The sequence below is a fragment of the Trachypithecus francoisi genome, unplaced genomic scaffold (genome assembly GCF_009764315.1).
Source record: "Trachypithecus francoisi isolate TF-2019V2 unplaced genomic scaffold, Tfra_2.0 Lachesis_group19, whole genome shotgun sequence".
Taxonomy (NCBI): domain Eukaryota; kingdom Metazoa; phylum Chordata; class Mammalia; order Primates; family Cercopithecidae; genus Trachypithecus; species Trachypithecus francoisi.
This window is the reverse complement of record NW_022681464.1, coordinates 44,995,544-45,013,640: the sequence shown is the minus strand read 5'-3', so window position 1 is coordinate 45,013,640 and position 18,097 is coordinate 44,995,544. Positions and strand designations below refer to the sequence as shown.

General features: G+C 43.1%; 1 long non-coding RNA gene across 1 annotated transcript in view; it reads right to left on the bottom strand.

Moving 5' to 3' along the window:
- Positions 1–2,236: 2,236 nt before the first annotated feature.
- LOC117064157 overlaps positions 2,237–18,097 on the bottom strand; it is a 151,246-nt gene continuing 135,385 nt past the window's right edge. The window contains exon 6 of the long non-coding RNA XR_004429294.1: positions 2,237–3,600. This is a non-coding gene — a long non-coding RNA (uncharacterized LOC117064157). The remainder of the gene's footprint in view (positions 3,601–18,097) is intronic.

The window sequence follows — 18,097 nt, the reverse complement described above, 5'->3', positions numbered from 1 at the left end:
CCATATCCTTGGTGGATCTTCCTCCATCCCTTTATTTTGAGCCTATGTGTGTCTTTGCATATGAGATGGGTCTCCTGAATACAGCAAACTGATAGGTCTTGCATCTTTATCCAATTTGCCAGTCTATGTCTTTTAATTGGAGCATTTAGCCCATTTACATTTAAGGTTAATATTGTTTTGTGTGAACTTGATCCTGTCATTATGATGTTAGCTGGTTATTTTGCTCATTAGTTGATGCAGTTTCTTCCTAGCCTCGATGGTCTTTACATTTTGGCATGTTTTGCAGTGGCTGGTACTGGTTGTTCCTTTCCCTGTTTAGTGCTTCCTACAGGAGCTCTTTTAGGGCAGGCCTGGTGGTGACAAAATCTCTCAGCGTTTGCTTGTCTGTAAAGGATTTTATTTCTTCTTCACTTACAAAACTTAATTTGGCTGGATATGAAATTCTGGGTTTAAAGTTTTTTTCTTTAAGAATGTTGAATATTGGCCGCCACTCTCTTCTGGCTTGTAGAGTTTCTGCCCGGAGATCCGCTGTTAGTCTGATGGGCTTCCCTTTGTGGGTAACCTGACCTTTCTCTCTGGGTACCCTCAACATTTTTTCCTTCATTTCAACTTTGGTGAGTCTGACAATTATGTGTCTTGGAGTTGCTCTTCTTGAGGAGTATCTTTGTGGTGTTCTCTGTATTTCCTGAATTTGAATGTTGGCCTGCCTCGCTAGGTTGGGGAAGTTCTCCTGGATAACATCCTGCAGAGTGTTTTCCAACTTGGTTCCATTCTCCCCATCACTTTCAGGTACGCCAATCAGACGTAGATTTGGTCTTTTCACATAGTCCCATGTTTCTTGGAGGCTTTGTTCATTTCTTTTTACTCTTTTTCTCTAAACTTCTCTTCTCGCTCATTTCATTCATTTGATCTTCAATCACTGATACCCTTTCTTCCAGTTGATGGAATCGGTTACTGAAGCTTGTGCATTTGTCACGTAGTTCTCATGCCATGGTTTTCAGCTCTTTCAGGTCATTTAAGGACTTCTGTACATTGGTTATTGTAGCTAGCCATTTGTCAAATCTTTTTTCAAGGTTTTTAGCTTCTTTGCGATGAGTTCGAACTTCCTCCTTTAGCTCGGAGAAGTTTGATCATCTGAAGCCTTCTTCTCTCATCTTGGAATGGACAATTCTTTAAAATTAACATTTGGCTAAATATTCTTGGAAGAATGAATTGCAAAACTCACATACGTGTGCCTTTTACTTAAGCTGAGTCTTCAAGGAATGATGACTGACTTGTCTTCAATTTTGGAGTTAAACTCACACATTTAACAAAGTTACAATGTTTTGAAATGCACAAAAAAATATTTACTATGAGATGTCTCCTTGATTTTTCAAATTACCAATATCACTGCACTTCAATACAAATACAGCACAAATATTTTTCTATGCCTTTAATCCCAGCCCTCTGGGAGGCCAAAGCAGGTGAATCACTTGAGGTCAGGAGTTCGAGACCAGCCTAGTCAACATAGTGAAACCCTGTCTGTACTAAAAATACAAAAATTAGCCAGGCGTGGTGGTATGTGCCTGTAGTTTCAGCTATTCAGGAGGTTGAAGTGGAAGGATCGCTTGAACCTGGGAGGTAGAGGTTGCAGTGAGCTGAGATCATGCCATCGCACTCTAGCCTGGGCAACACAGCAAGACTCCATCACAAAAAAAAAAAAAAAAAAATCAACACAAATATTTTTCTGAATGCTTCAAAGTAATTTTTCAATTACTATGTTATAAAAGGGGCTCTGATTTGAAAATACGAAAATTATGAATCCATTCATAGACCATAAAACAATAATTGGAAAAGCACTGAAGAAAAATAATGTAAGAATTGAACACTAGAGGTAGTGTTACAGTTAATTTTTAATTTAGTTACAGTAGTACAGTTTTTCTTGAAAGTCAAATCCAAGAAATTTGTTGTTACCTAACTAGGCAGTACATGCTATAGTCACATAGTTAGCTAGAACAATGTATGAGAAATAATGAACATTTATCATTTACTACATTCGCCTAACGATGTTCACTATTAAACATATTTGCATAACATTTTTGTAACTTTAAATATACATTACAAGTGTGTATTTACTTTTATTTTGCTGATAAAAGAAAATGTTTTCACTTTCTTCTATTTTTGAAATTGTTTTATATATATAAAACTGTATATAAGTGTTTATTTTCTTCTCTTTTTGAAATTTATTGTGACAATCCAATATGTGAAATTCTACAACAGATAATTTAGAAATTTTAGCTGCTTGTAACTGAATTTGTGCTAAGAGACACCATGCTAAAACTAAGGGTTTCTCACCACTAATATTTTATAACAGGTCCAAGAGTCCAATACAGTTAAATGTAAATTGTGTACATTTGAGTTAGGCTAAGACACAGCAGAAACTAATCAGCTGGAAATGATTTTTAGTATGACATAAATGAATTTTTATACAGCACTATTAAAAATTTCATTTTAAAATACTGACAATAGGAAAACCCCGATGTGATTACTGAAAAGAGTAAATATTTTAAAAAGTGTATCACTGGATAATGTTCAAATCGATTTTATGTGCTTTACTCTTACAAATTTACTACCACTAAAACAATGTCTTGTCTTAATTACTGATGAACAGAGTTAGAAATTACGTTATGACACTCATTTCTTCAGACAGAATAAACAGCAAAGTGATGCTACGCAGTTTCCTACAGTGAGGTGGCAAGGAAATTACCTTCTGGAACACAATGGTTAAAGATGTTAACATCCTCTTTTTTTGAATGTTTCAAAAACATTTTTTTAAATTATACTTTATGTTCTAGGGTACATGTGCACTATGTGCAGGTTTGTTACATATGTATACATGTGTTTTTTTGCTTATGTAAAGTGGACCGACTTCTCATTTCCTTATCTACAGAATGTCAGTGCTTACCCAGTATGAGGATCATACAAATTGGTGGTTGGAAAAGCATTGAAATGCCATTGACTTTGACTGTCAGACACGTGCGGTCAGGCAGGCATGTGTTTCTCGGATGCTCATTGTAGCTGTTGCTTGTCCATCTTTATACCTGAACCAGGTGAGTGTGTCATGCTACAGGCGATGAACTCAGTGAACTCATGATCTGCCCCCTCCAAGTGTGGTCAAATTCAGTAATTTAGAATTAAAACAATTATTTCTAATGAAAATCCCGAAGTAAACACTTTCTAAGCACCTCCTAAATTCAGAACTGACACCTGTTGTTCGGGTGGCCAATCAGGGTCTTTGAAGCAATTCACACACCACATTCCGTGTTCTTCAGTGACTCACAAGGAAGGTGGCATTATCGTGTGTCGAACAGCAGCAGAGCTTACTAACATTCTCAGCTACAAAGCAAAAAACAACAAACCAGAGACTTCAGCTGAGTTCTTGTGGTTGGAGTTGTGTTCCCTCCAGAGTGATGAGCATGGACTAAGACGCCTCACCCTGCGCCTCATCACGGCTCTCCCCAGACAGCCCCGACAGAGGGCAGGTGCAACCAGCACACGCTGCTCAGTGGCTGCCATCACCTCTCCAAGCTTCTGTTCCATTCTCTGCTCTCACATTATCCACTGTCGTGAAACAAAAGGCGCAAAAGGAGAGAAAAACTACGTTAGAAATTTTTATTGAGACCATGATCATTACTGTTGTTATTATTATGCTGGTTTATTTTAGAAGGAAAATAATTTGGGTTTAGAGGTGTTTAGAGGTGGATTGTGGGAATTTGTAGTGTAGTCGTGGGATTACAAGGATGAAGGAACCATTGCCCTTAAAACATTAGGAACTTGGTTGGTTTGCTACAGCATTTGTTGGCATGAAAACATCCAGAAATGTACAGTCAGCAAGTCTGTATGTGAGTCACAACTCACATAATACTTATGTGAGTTGTGGTCAGAGACTAGCATCCCTTGGGCCCTGGAACCAGACACACCTGGGTTTGATTCCTGACCGCGGCTTATCACTATCTGCTCTTTGGCAGATGGCTTAACCAAGCTAACCTCTATTTTTCAGATCTGTGGAATGGGGATAATATATAGGACCGATCTGACAGGGTGGTTGGGATCATTGACTGAAATAACACACGAAAGAGCTTAGCACAATGCCTAGCAGGCAGTAAGTACTCAGGAAGTGTCAGCTGCTGTCAAACTTTCTAGGAACAGGAAAGCAGGGCTGTATCTAATATGGCTTAAACTTGTACGCTCTGCAGGAGGGGGAGGAGTCTCATTTTGTGTCAGGAGATTTCCATGGGTTATCTTATTTCACCCTGTGCGATGCTGTGTGGTCTCATCACCACTAAACATACAGGACCCTGAGACTCTGAGAGGTAGACGCTGCGCTCTAGAGCTGCGATTCACACCTGAATCTGCTGGCTCAAGGTCTACACTCTTTCTACTGCACCACAGTAACCCACATGAATCAGCAATGAAAAAGGCAAGACGGAATAAGGTGAGGCCAATGGCAATGATGAATGCCATGGGATTTCGAGAAGGGAGGCCCGTGTGCTCTGGGGCAGTCAGGAAGGGAGCCTGGCCCTCAGCTGGGTGGAAAAGGGCAAAAGGATTTGTTTAGACTAAGGGGAAGGGTGGACATTCTGGAAAGATCAATTTCACCCCCTCAACCTTAGTCAGGAGAGGATTTTACGCTCACCAGAGGCCACGTCCTTCTTTGTCAGTTGATATACTGACAGTCCTGGCTATGGGCTTGCTGCACAGTTCTCATCAGGACCAGAAAGGGGGCCCGGGTCAGCCTGTCCCTCTGGGAACATCCACCACAGCTGCTTCTTACCCAGGCTGTGACAGCATTTATCAGAGGGCTGGGGGCAGCCTGGTCCCTGCAGCTCTGGTATGCCTGCTGGGGAGGGCAGGACTGGCAGTAGAGAAGAGGGGATCCAGCTGGGGTCTACTGGCCTCAAAATGGTCTCAAGTAGTGAATGCAGGGGCTCCCACAGGACTAGAGCTTTGCGTTTCCGGTTCTTCATCCAGTTCTGAAGCTTAGACATAGTGGATGTAAAAATAATCTGGGGAGCTTGCTCACAATGCAGGTGTTCCTGGCCTCACCCCAACTATTTTAATTTCATGTAATTGGGGTGGGGTTCAGGAATCTTCATTTAAGAAAAATACCTCCGGTGACAGACAGATGGCCATCAACCACACTTTGAGAAAAAACCCCTCAAGTTCATGCTGTTGTGCTCAACCTTTGGGAAAACATCCTTCTATTCTGTGTGAAAGGAAATGGTGTTTTTCTAAGTCCCAAGAAAGCATCCTAAAGGGATGCAAGGAAGGATTCAATGGGCATTCCTTCCAAGGTATGAAAGGAGAGCAGATGGCTGTATCTTGTACTCAGCCACCCTCCACAGAGCCTGTGGCAGACCCGGGAATGTCCATGCGTCTCAGAGCTGAAGTGAGGTGCACAGGCCAAGTTCAAACCAGTGCCGCCTCCTTGCAGGGTGGCCAGAAAACACATGGACATTTGTCAAGAACTCCGGAGTAGCTCATGTCTGTGGTTACACAATGAAACATTCTTCCCCAGCAGCAACACCCAGAAGGCTTCCAATATTTTGCGCCCACACACTGAACATGAAATAGTGATTGATGGTAAGAGGATGTGCATAGAAAAAGTTTAGAAGTGACCCCTTCTTATTTTGCAAATAACAAAAGGAAATGCTCCTTTAGATCCTGTGTAATTCAGAAGCTGCTTGGGTGGCATGTGGGCTTTCAGAGAGAATGAAGAGAGACATCTGGCAAGGACTTTTCTTGGTCACAATGTCTTGCTTCTTATTCTGCTTCCAGTGCCCTCCAGGAGGATGCAGTTATGGGGAGAAATGGGACGCAGGAGATCTGGGGTCAGAGGAATGTGGATCACAGGGGTGTGTCCAGATCCCTGGACCTGCCACGTCTGTGATCTCGGAAACATTCCATCTCTCCAGGTTTGTACTTCTCCATATATAAGATTAATGGTGCCTCTACTGACATGTGGCCATGATGATTATAAGATGATCAAAAAATGGTTATTCAGGCCAAAACTCTCAGCATCGTCGTGGACTCTCCCACTGCACATCTGATCCATGGCAATACCTGTAGCCCTACCCACATTCTTGCATCTCACCATTCCTCACACTTGCCCCACTGCCACCCTGGCCAGAGGCTATCACTTCCCACCTGGGTTGTTGCAACATCTTCCAAACTGGTCTCAAAGCTCCTCCCCTTGCACTTCAACCCAGATTCTTCCCCATCCAGTCAGAGCATGGTGCTCCTCTGCTATAACTCTACTTTGACTTGCTTCTGCACTCGGACTTGTAGAATCTGCCTTACCTACAGAGCTATAAGGTCTTGCAAATTTGCTGTGTCTACATCCTCACCCACAGACAACTGCCTTCCTCTCCTCCCCCTTCCCCTCTTGCTTGCTTCTCTCAGCTCCCTGGCCTCCCTGCTAACCTTGGAGGGGACCAGACAAAGTTCTAGCTCAGCCCATTTGCACTTCCTGTCCCTTCTGCCTATGTCACTTTTTTTTTCTGATATCAGCATAGCTTATTCTCTCACCTTCTCAGTAAGCAATTTCCTGCCACCCTATTTAAAATTGTATACCACCCTTTACTCTCTACCCTCTTTCCTGCATTTTTCTTTTGCATATAGCAGTTATCACCATCTATCATACTGTAAATATTACATGTGCATCTTGTTAGTTGCCTGTTTCCTACCACATGATGACACACCTGGCACATATTTATTGAAGGAATAAATAAGCTATAATGATCAATTCAACTTCAAGTTGGCTAACTTGTCAACAAACCTCTGTGGAATCCTGTGAGTGAGAAGGATTTTGGAGAAGTGATTATTGTGAGTTGTTATGTTTTAGGTATGTTAGGACTATCATTACTTTCTTATTCTTTCCTCATTAGCAGAGCCAGGTGGGTCCAATTGCTACAAAGTGATTTGGTGATGGCCTTTCTTATTTTTTAAAATCTGTTGCCATTAGACCTTCTATATTATTCAGCAGAGACTAGGTTAGCTACAATAACAAATGCACTTTGAAATTCCCAAAACATAACACTTAGATTTATTTCTCACCCATGCTACATGTCCAGCTTGGGGCAAGGAATGTTCTGCTCCACGTGGGCACTCTGGGATCCAGGCTGACAGAGACTCCATCAAGAACATCTTTGACTGAAGAAAGGAAAGAGACTGCAGACTCAGGTGGAGCCAAGGTGTCCAGATTTGGCCAATTAAATGGCAGCACAAGAGACCTGTGTCAATTCTTAAACCCCAGTGCAAGGACCCTGCAAAGTGTGGTTTCCCACATGCCCAGAAAAAGAAAGGAGAAGCCACGCTGCTAAGCCCTAGTATTACCTGGCGTTCTTCAAGTGTAGAAATAGTTTAGTGCCGCAGCTAAAATTCAGATGAAATAACACTGTCTGATACATTCATGTCACCAAAGTCAAATATTATGGGAAGAGAATATTAAAAAGAAATTGAGCAAAGATTAAAAATTATCATGGGGGGAGGTGGAGCAAGATGGCCGAATAGGAACAGCTCCAGTCTCCAGCTCCCAGCGCAAGCAACACAGAAGACCGGTGATTTCTGCATTTTCAACTGAGATACTGGGTTTATCTCACTAGGGAGTGCTGGACAATCGGTGCTGGTCAGCTGTTGCAGCCCGACCAGCGAGAGCTGAAGCAGGGCGAGGCATCGCCTCACCTGGGAAGCGCAAGGCGGAAGGGAATCCCTTTTCCTAGCCAGGGGAACTGAGACACACAACACCTGGAAAATCGGGTAACTCCCACCCCAATACTGCGCTTTAAGCAAACAGGCACACCAGGAGATTATACCCACACCTGGCTGGGAGGGTCGCATGCCCACGGAGCCTTCCTCATTGCTAGCACAGCAGTCTGCGATCTAACCGCAAGGCAGCAGCGAGGCTGGGGGAGGGGCGCCCGCCATTGCTGAGGCTTAAGTAGGTAAACAAAGCCCTGGGAAGATCGAACTGGGTGGAGCTCACAGCAGCTCAAGGAGGCCTGCCAGTCTCTGTAGACTCCACCTCTGGGGACAGGGCACAGCTAAACAGCAACAACAACAACAACAACAAAAAAAGCAGCAGAAACCTCTGCAGACGCAAATGACTTTGTCTGACAGCTTTGAAGAGAGCAGTGGATCTCCCAACACCGAGGTTGAGATCTGAGAAGGGACAGACTGCCTGCTCAAGTGGGTCCCTGACCCCTGAGTAGCCTAACTGGGAGACATCCTCCACTAGGGGCAGACTGACACCCCACACCTCACACAATGGAGTACACCCCTGAGAGGAAGCTTCCAAAGCAAGAATCAGACAGGTACACTCGCTGTTTAGCAATATTCTATCTTCTGCAGCCTCTGCTGCTGACATCCAGGCAAACAGGGTCTGGAGTGGACCTCAAGCAATCTCCAACAGACCAATAGCTGAGGGTCCTGACTGTTAGAAGGAAAACTAACAAACAGGAAGGACACCCACACCAAAACCCCATCAGTACGTCACCATCATCAATGACCAGAGGCAGATAAAACCACAAAGATGGGGAAAAAGGGCAGAAAAGCTGGAAATTCAAAGAATAAGAGCGCATCTCCCCCTCCAGAGGAACACAGCTCATCGCCAGCAACGGATCAAAGCTGGATGGAGAATGACTTTGACGAGGTGAGAGAAGTCTTCAGACCATCAAACTTCTCAGAGCTAAAGGAGGAATTACGTACCCAGCACAAAGAAACTAAAAATCTTGAAAAAAGAGTGGAAGAATTGATAACCAGAATAATTAATGCAGAGAAGGCCATAAACGAACTGACAGAGATGAAAACCATGACACGAGAAATACATGACAAATGCACAAGCTTCAGTAACCGACTCGATCAACTGGAAGAAAGATATCAGCGATTGAGGATCAAATGAATGAAATGAAGCGAGAAGAGAAGTCTAAAGAAAAGAAGAAAAAGAAATGAACAAAGCCTGCAAGAAGTATGGGATTATGTAAAAAGACCAAATCTACATCTGATTGGGGTGCCTGAAAGTGAGGGAGAAAATGGAACCAATTTGGAAAACACTGTTCAGGATATCATCCAGGAGAACTTCCCCAACCTAGTAGGGCAGGCCAACATTCAAATTCAGGAAATACAGAGAACACCACAAAGATACTCCTCGAGAAGAGCAACTCCAAGACACATAATTGCCAGATTCACCAAAGTTGAAATGACGGAAAAAATCTTAAAGGCAGCCAGAGAGAAAGGTCGGGTTACCCACAAAGGGAAGCCCATCAGACTAACAGCAGATCTCTCGGCAGAAACTCTACAAGCCAGAAGAGAGTGGGGGCCAATATTCAATATTCTTAAGAAAAGAATTTTCAACCCAGAATTTCATATCCAGCCAAACTAAGTTTCATAAGTGAAGGAGAAATAAAATCCTTTACAGATAAGCAAAGGCTGAGAGATTTTGTCACCACCAGGCCTGCCTTACAAGAGACCCTGAAGGAAGCCTAAGCATGGAAAGGAACAACCGTACCAGCCATTGCAAAAACATGCCAAAATGTAAAGACCATCGAGGCTAGGAAGAAACTGCATCAACTAACGAGCAAAATAACCAGTTAATATCATAATGGCAGGATCAAGTTCACACATAACAATATTAACCTTAAATGTAAATGGACTAAATGCTCCAATTAAAAGACACAGACTGGCAAACTGGATAAAGAGTCAAGACCCATCAGTCTGCTATATTCAGGAGACCCATCTCACATGCAGAGACATACATAGGCTCAAAATAAAGGGATGGAGGAAGATCTACCAAGCAAATGGAGACAAAAAAAGGCAGGGGTTGCAATTCTAGTCTCTGATAAAACAGACTTTAAACCATCAAAGATCAAAAGAGACAAAGAAGGCCATTACATAATGGTAAAGGGATCAATTCAACAGGAAGAGCTAATTCTCCTAAATATATATGCACCCAATACAGGAGCACCCAGATTCATAAAGCAAGTCCTTAGAGACTTACAAAGAGACTTAGACTCCCATACAATAATAATGGGAGACTTCAACACCCCACTGTCAACATTAGACAGATCAATGAGACAGAAAGTTAACAAGGATATATAGGAATTGAACTCATCTCTGCAGCAAGCGGACCTAATAGACATCTACAGAACTCTCCACCCCAAATCAACAGAATATACATTCTTCTCAGTACCACATCACACTTATTCCAAAATTGACCACATAATTGGAAGTAAAGCACTCCTCAGCAAATGTACAAGAACAGAAATTATAACAAACTGTCTCTCAGACCACAGTGCAATCAAACTAGAACTCAGGATTAAGAAACTCAATCAAAACTGCTCAACTACATGGAAACTGAACAAACTGTTCCTGAATGACTACTGGGTACATAACGAAATGAAGGCAGAAATAAAGATGTTCTTTGAAACCAATGAGAACAAAGATACAACATACCAGAATCTCTGGGACACATTTAAAGCAGTGTGTAGAGGGAAATGTATAGCACTAAATGCCCACAAGAGAAAGCAGGAAAGATCTAAAATTGACACTCTAAGATCACAATTAAAAGAACTAGAGAAGCAAGAGCAAACACATTCAAAAGCTAGCAGAAGGCAAGAAATAACTAAGATCAGAACTGAAGGAGATAGAGACACAAAAAACCCTCCAAAAAAACAATGAATCCAGGAGTTGGTTTTTTGAAAAGATCAACAAACTTGATCGACCGCTAGCAAGACTAATAAAAGAGAGAAGAATCAAATAGACGCAATAAAAAACGATAAAGGGGATATCACCACCAACCCCACAGAAATACAAACTACCATCAGAGAATACTATAAACACCTCTACGCAAACAAACTAGAAAATCTAGAAGAAATGGATAATTTCCTGGACACTTACACTCTCCCAAGACTAAACCAGGAAGAAGTTGAATCCCTGAATAGACCAATAGCAGGCTCTGAAATTGAGGCAATAATTAATAGCCTACCAACCAAAAAAAGTCCAAGACCAGATGGATTCACAGCTGAATTCTACCAGAGGTACAAGGAGAAGCTGGTACCATTCCTTCTGAAACAATTCCAATCAATAGAAAAAGAGGGAATCCTCCATAACTCATTTTATGAGGCCAACATCATCCTGATACCAAAGCTTGGCAGAGACACAACAAAAAAAGATAATTTTAGACCAATATCCCTGATGAATATCGATGCAAAAATCCTCAATAAAATACTGGCAAACCGCATTCAGCAGCACATCAAAAAGTTTATCCACCATGATCAAGTGGGCTTCATCCCTGGGATGCAAGGCTGGTTCAACATACGCAAATCAATAAATGTAATCCAGCATATAAACAGAACCAAAGACAAAAACCACATGATTATCTCAATAGATGCAGAAAAGGCCTTTGACAAAATTCAACAGCCCTTCATGCTAAAAATGCTCAATAAATTCGGTATTGATGGAACGTATCTCAAAATAATAAGAGCTATTTATGATAAACCCACAGCCAATATCATACTGAATGGGCAAAAACTGGAAAAATTCCCTTTGAAAACTGGCACAAGACAGGATGCCCTCTCTCACCACTCCTATTCAACATAGTGTTGGAAGTTCTGGCTAGGGCAATCAGGCAAGAGAAAGAAAGGGTATTCAGTTAGAGAAGAAGAAGTCAAATTGTCCCTGTTTGCAGATGACATGATTGTATATTAGAAAACCCCATTGTCTCAGCCCAAAATCTCCTTAAGCTGATAAGCAACTTCAGCAAAGTCTCAGGATACAAAATTAATGTGCAAAAATCACAAGCATTCTTATACACCAGTAACAAACAAACAGAGCCAATCAGGAATGAACTTCCATTCACAATTGCTTCAAAGAGAATAAAATACCTAGGAATCCAACTTACAAGGGATGTAAGGACCTCTTTAAGGAGAACTACAAACCACTGCTCAGTGAAATAAAAGAGGACACTAACAAATGGAAGAACATACCATGCTCATGGATAGGAGAATCAATATTGTGAAAATGGCCATACTGCCCAAGGTAATTTATAGATTCAATGCCATCCCCATCAAGCTACCAATGAGTTTCTTCACAGAATTGGAAAAAACTGCTTTAAAGTTCATATGGAACCAAAAAAGAGCCCGCATTGCCAAGACAATCCTAAGTCAAAAGAACAAAGCTGGAGGCATCACGCTACCTGACTTGAAACTATACTACAAGGCTACAGTAACCAAAACAGCATGGTACTGGTACCAAAACAGAGATATAGACCAATGGAACAGAACAGAGTCCTCAGAAATAATACCACACATCTATAGCCATCTGATCTTTGACAAACCTGACAAAAACAAGAAATGGGGAAAGGATTCCCTATTTAACAAATGGTGCTGGGAAAATTGGCTAGCCATAAGTAGAAAGCTGAAACTGGATCCTTTCCTTACTCCTTATACAAAAATTAATTCAAGATGGATTAGAGACTTAAATGTTAGACCTAATACCATAAAAACCCTAGAAGAAAACCTAGGTAATACCATTCAGGACATAGGCATGGGCAAGGACTTCATGTCTAAAACACCAAAAGCAATGGCAACAAAAGCCAAAATTGACAAATGGGATCTAACTAAACTAAAGAGCTTCTGCACAGCAAAAGAAACTACCATCAGAGTGAACAGGCAACCTACAGAATGGGAGAACATTTTTGCAATCTACTCATCTGACAGAGGGCTAATATCCAGAACCTACAAAGAACTCAAACAAATTTACAAGAAAAAAAACCCCATCAAAAAGTGGGCAAAGGATATGAACAGACATTTCTCAAAAGAAGACATTCATACAGCCAACAGACACATGAAAAAATGCTCGTCATCAATGGCCATCAGAGAAATGCAAATCAAAACCACAATGAGATACCATCTCACACCAGTTAGAATGGCAATCATTAAAAAGTCAGGAAACAACAGGTGCTGGAGAGGATATGGAGAAGTAGGAACACTTTTACACTGTTGGTGGGATTGTAAACTAGTTCAACCATTATGGAAAACAGTATGGCAATTCCTCAAGGATCTAGAACTAGAAATACCATATGACCCAGCCATCCCATTACTGGGTATATACCCAAAGGATTACAAATCATGCTGCTATAAACACACATGCACACATATGTTTATTGCGCACTATTCACAATAGCAAAGACTTGGAATCAACCCAAATGTCCATCAGTGACAGACTGGATTAAGAAAATGTGGCACATATACACCATGGAATACTATGCAGCCATAAAAAAGGATGATTTGAGTCCTTGTAGGGACTTGGATGCAGCTGGAAACCATCATTCTCAGCAAACTATCACAAGAACAGAAAACCAAACACCACATGTTCTCACTCATAGGTGGGAACTGAACAGTGAGATCACTTGGACTCGGGAAGGGGAACATCACACACCGGGGCCTATCACGGGGAGGGGGGAGGGGGGAGGGATAGCATTGGGAGTTATACCTGATGTAAATGACGAGTTGATGGGTGCAGCACACCAACAGGGCACAAGTATACATATGTAACAAACCTGCACGTTATGCACATGTACCCTAGAACATAAAGTATAATAATAAAAAAAATACAAAAAAAAAATTATCATGGGCAAAACTCCAATATCCTTCTTGAGTCTAAAATGGTATTTTTCATGTATTCTTTTGTGGTCACTATAAACCAAACTTAGGATACTTTAAGATGTTTTTGTTCTTCATCATCTATTTAGCTTTACTGAGTGTTCTTCTGCTTCTGTAAAATACCAGCTTCAAGAATGGTCCCCACTTATGCAGGAAACGGGCAAAGGCAGGGGAACTGTGTTAGAATGCTCCAGGCCCTGTGGGAGGGATAAGGGATGAGAAGCACTCACATGCTGTGTGCAACTCAAGCTGCACCGTGAACCTGAGCAGGTGATGTCACTCCTTGCTCATATGTGGGTTGCCTGCTCTGCTCCTGAGGGGCTTTCATGCTGAAGCGTGGTCCGCGGTCTGCAGGCTGCCGGTACGTGGAAGCACAGGGCACAGGCGTGGGCCTTGGATCCACCTGGTTTCCTGGGACCTTGCACATGGCTTTGTTTCTGCCGTGCTGCTCTGTGGGTGATGCTTTGTCTTGTTGTGTTAAAGTGTGTGTGCTTGGGTGTTCCTTGAGACTATGTGTATGTTGGGAGGATCCAGAAGGCGGTTGTAAGCAAGACCGAGTCAGTGAGGAAACGCCTCACATGAGGCCCTGAACCCCAGCCATCCTTACACACACGTTTCAAACAAACTTGCTGTGAACGTAGTTTAGAGTTACAGAAAAAGTGCAAAAGCCAGCCAGAGAGTGTGCTTGTAACACCCTACCTAACCATAGTAGAATTATTGAGAACAGGATCTTTGCTGTGACACAACGTTGCCTCAACCACAGATCTCATGGGAATTCAGCCATCCCCACGGGTGTCCTCTGTCTCAGAACCCACTCTGCCTTTAGTTGTTCTTCTCCTTAGTCCTCTCCAGCCTTCAACATTTCAGTCTCTTTCTGTCTTTTTTGATCTTGAAGCATTGTTATCTTTTAGATAAGAGATAACTTATCTCTTAGCAACTTAACCCTTAGAAATAAATTATCTCCCAATGAACTAGGACAGAATTCTCTGTTACCATTTAAATTATTTTCTGCTTCTGGACATACATTTCTTTCCCAGTGGGCAGATACTGTTGCCATGCACTTCTCTGTTTGCCTGCTTCCTGTGGAGGAACATTTTGTTTCAATGCTCGGTCATCTTGCCCCACGATTTAAGAGAGATACCCATTCTAGTCCCGGATTACTCTTTTTTTTTTTTTCTCACTGTCACCCAGGCTGGAGTGCAATGGCATGATCTTGGCTCACTGCAACCTCCGCCTCCCAGGTTCAAGCAATTCTCCTGCCTCAGCCTCCCAAGTAGCTGGGATGATTACAGGCGTCCACCACCATGCCCAGCTAATTTTTGTATTTTTAGTAGAGAGGGGTTTTTGCCATGTTGGCCAGGCTGGTCTCGAACTCCTGACCTTGTGATCCGCCCGCCCTGGCCTCCCAAAGTGCTGGGATTACAGGCATGAGCCACTGTCCCTGGCCTCTCAGTTACTCCTGACATTTAAGTGGTGTTGTCTCGTGATTTCTTCTGCAGAACGACAATTTGCTCTCTACTCTTGAGTGATGCTGCACTCTACTTGATCATTTGTTCTCCCTGCTGGCATTTTCTCTGCTGCTTTTCCCTCTTTTTATGGAGGTCACAGTGGTATTCTTGCTCCTTTGAAAGCCCTCTTTTTTTTCTCTGCAAGCTTCTAAGATTTTGTCTTTGGCCACCAGCAGGTTTCCTGTTATTGTTCCGGTCATAGTTCTCCTTTTTGTTTGCTCATATTTTTTTGTGAAGCCCACACCAAGAAGCGCTAAGTGCATTTGACCATTATTACCTGAAATTTCAATCACGGGGGACAAGTATCTTCTCCATGACTTGTCTCAGTGGGAATGAGCAAACACCTTGCTGTGAATTTCACAGGGATGTGAGGATGGCCGCTCTCCCATCCCCCTCACAGCGGAGCTGGATGAAGGGGTTGATAGGCACAGGCTGGCTTCAAAGGCAGCAGGAGGGGCCCTGGTTCTCTGACTCCTGACTGCACTCCCTGCCCCCTCTGGGCTCCTGTTCTCCTGGCAAAGAGAGCAGAGTGTCAGACTGGACTCGTCCACCTGCATGCACACCTTAGTGTGTACTGAGGTTCCAGGCTCAAACTCTTCCTCGGGTGACTGCACGGGAGAGGAAGGGGCTGAAGTCACAGACTGGGAGTTCTCTCCTGGTGTGTAGGGAACAGACTGGGCACAGCTGAAAAGAAGTCATGAGTGCAGGCAGGGCCCGGAGTGAGGAACAGAAGGCATTTTCCTGTCACTGCACTTCACCAGAGCCGAGGAGGGAAAAAAGGAGGAGGTGAGGGAAGATGAGCAGCCATGTGTTTCCAGGAGGTGGGAGAACTGACCCCTCAGAGCACACAGAGGATATCCAACCCTTCCAGAGGCCACCTGCACTGGAGCTTGGGTGGCAACAGTCAGGGAGGGCCACCTTGAGGACTCTGAGAGCAGGACACCAAAAAAAAAAAAAAAAAAAAAAAGAAAGAAAAACATTTTATTTGAAAGACTAGTGTTTATTGCCGAAGAACACTGAAAACCCATGTCCGGGAAGCATCAGAACTCCACTTTATTTTCTAGTGGCTTGGTCTTGTTTTTATTTTGACCTGGGGCCATAGGGGAGGGGAGCCATAAGCTTTTCAGAACCAGGGCCTCCAGAAAGCCTTCCTCCAGTCCTGCCGTGCGCTGCTGCCAACAGCAAGCGCTGCTTTGAGTCTGCATTTCCAAAGCCCCTCTCGGCTGTCCCCACAGTTGGCATTTGCGGGAACACAAGTGCCCCTCCCAGCTCTTCAGCAGAATCAACCCCAGCTCACCACAACACAGCCAGGAGCAGGCACAGGGCCTAAAGGCCTCCGCGGCCACATTGAGGTGCATCTTGGCTCTTAGCGCTGGGATATGCAAAGCGGGGTCCACAAGGGGTGTGCCGATGGGGGCCCAGAAAGATCCGCCCGCAGGCTTATTTCACAGGAGAGGGGTGTCTCATAAAAACCGACACAGCCATCCTAATTGCAACCAATTTTGTTCATTGAAAGTCAGTAAAAGGAGGATATCATAAAAAAGGATACATGTATGCCATAAATATTTATTTTACCAAAAACACATGTTTGTGCATTCACTCGCCAGGATTTTGATGGAGTACTGGGGCCTTCTTTTGGCCATGAGTTGCTCACTGAAGTTCTGTGCCTCCTTGTGTGGATGGCTCCTATGAATCATTTGTGATTCCCACTTTGACTTCTTTCAAGTGTGAAAATAAAGTCATTTGAGAAATAATCAGAATACCAAAACTTCTGGAGTTTTAGGATATGGTTATCTCGCCTACACTTAATTCAACAGCAATATGCTAAATGACTTGCCTGTTTGCAGTCTTTTCAAAGCATTCGACTTACTTTTGTTTGTTTTGTTTTGTTTTTTGTTTCTTTGTTTTTTCCTCTCCTCTCCTCTCTTCTCCTCTCCTTTCCTCTCCTTTGCTTTCTTCTTCTCTTCTCTTCTTTTCTTTTCTTATGGAGTTTCACTCTTACTGCCCAAACTGGAGTACAGGGGTGCGATCTCGGCTCACTGCAACCTCCACCTACCAGGTTCAAAAGATTCTCCTGCCTCAGCCGCCAAAGTAGCTGGGATCACAGGCACGCGCCACCATGCCTGACTAATTTTGTATTTTTGGTAGAGACTGGGTTTCACCATGTTGGCCAGGCTGGTCTTGAACTCCTGACCTCAGGTGATCCACCCACCTCGACCTCCCAAAGTGCTGGGATCACAGGCATGAATCACCATGCATGGCCTGGACTTAGTTTTAAGAGAAACAGTAAATATCTTCTTTTTGTGCTTATACTTCATTGGTTCCACACTATTTAATTAGATTATGTAATTGCAGTGACATGTGCAACTGGAATAAACAGGTTGGGAAAAAATATGTTCGATTTGTGGCAAGCATACATCTCTTTCCTGGGGGACACAGAAGAATGTGTGCACCCCAGAGAGTTGCTGCAGAGCTGATGATGTTCAGCTGCTTGTGAGCGTTTGTGACTGTGTTCCATGCAAGTAACGTTGCTTGTAAACACAAGGCATGCATTTCTGTCTCTCTGTTGGCTTTCATCAGGTTATGCTGCAGTGACATATAGCTCCAAAGCTTCATTGATTTACAGGAACAAAGATTTGCTTCTCCTTCACATCAGGCTCCCTTCCCTTTTGGCTGGAGCTCCATGTCTCCTGCTCGTTGTTTCGAATCCAGGTGAAAGGATCTGTCCATATCTGGGGCATGCCAGTACCGTGGTACAGGAAAAGGGATGTGGAACCATGCAATGGCCCTTACCACTTCCATGTGGACCTGGCACATGCCTTACCCTCACCTTGTACTAGCTAGAGCAAGTCACATGGTTGAGCCTTTCATCAGGGAGGCGACAATATTATC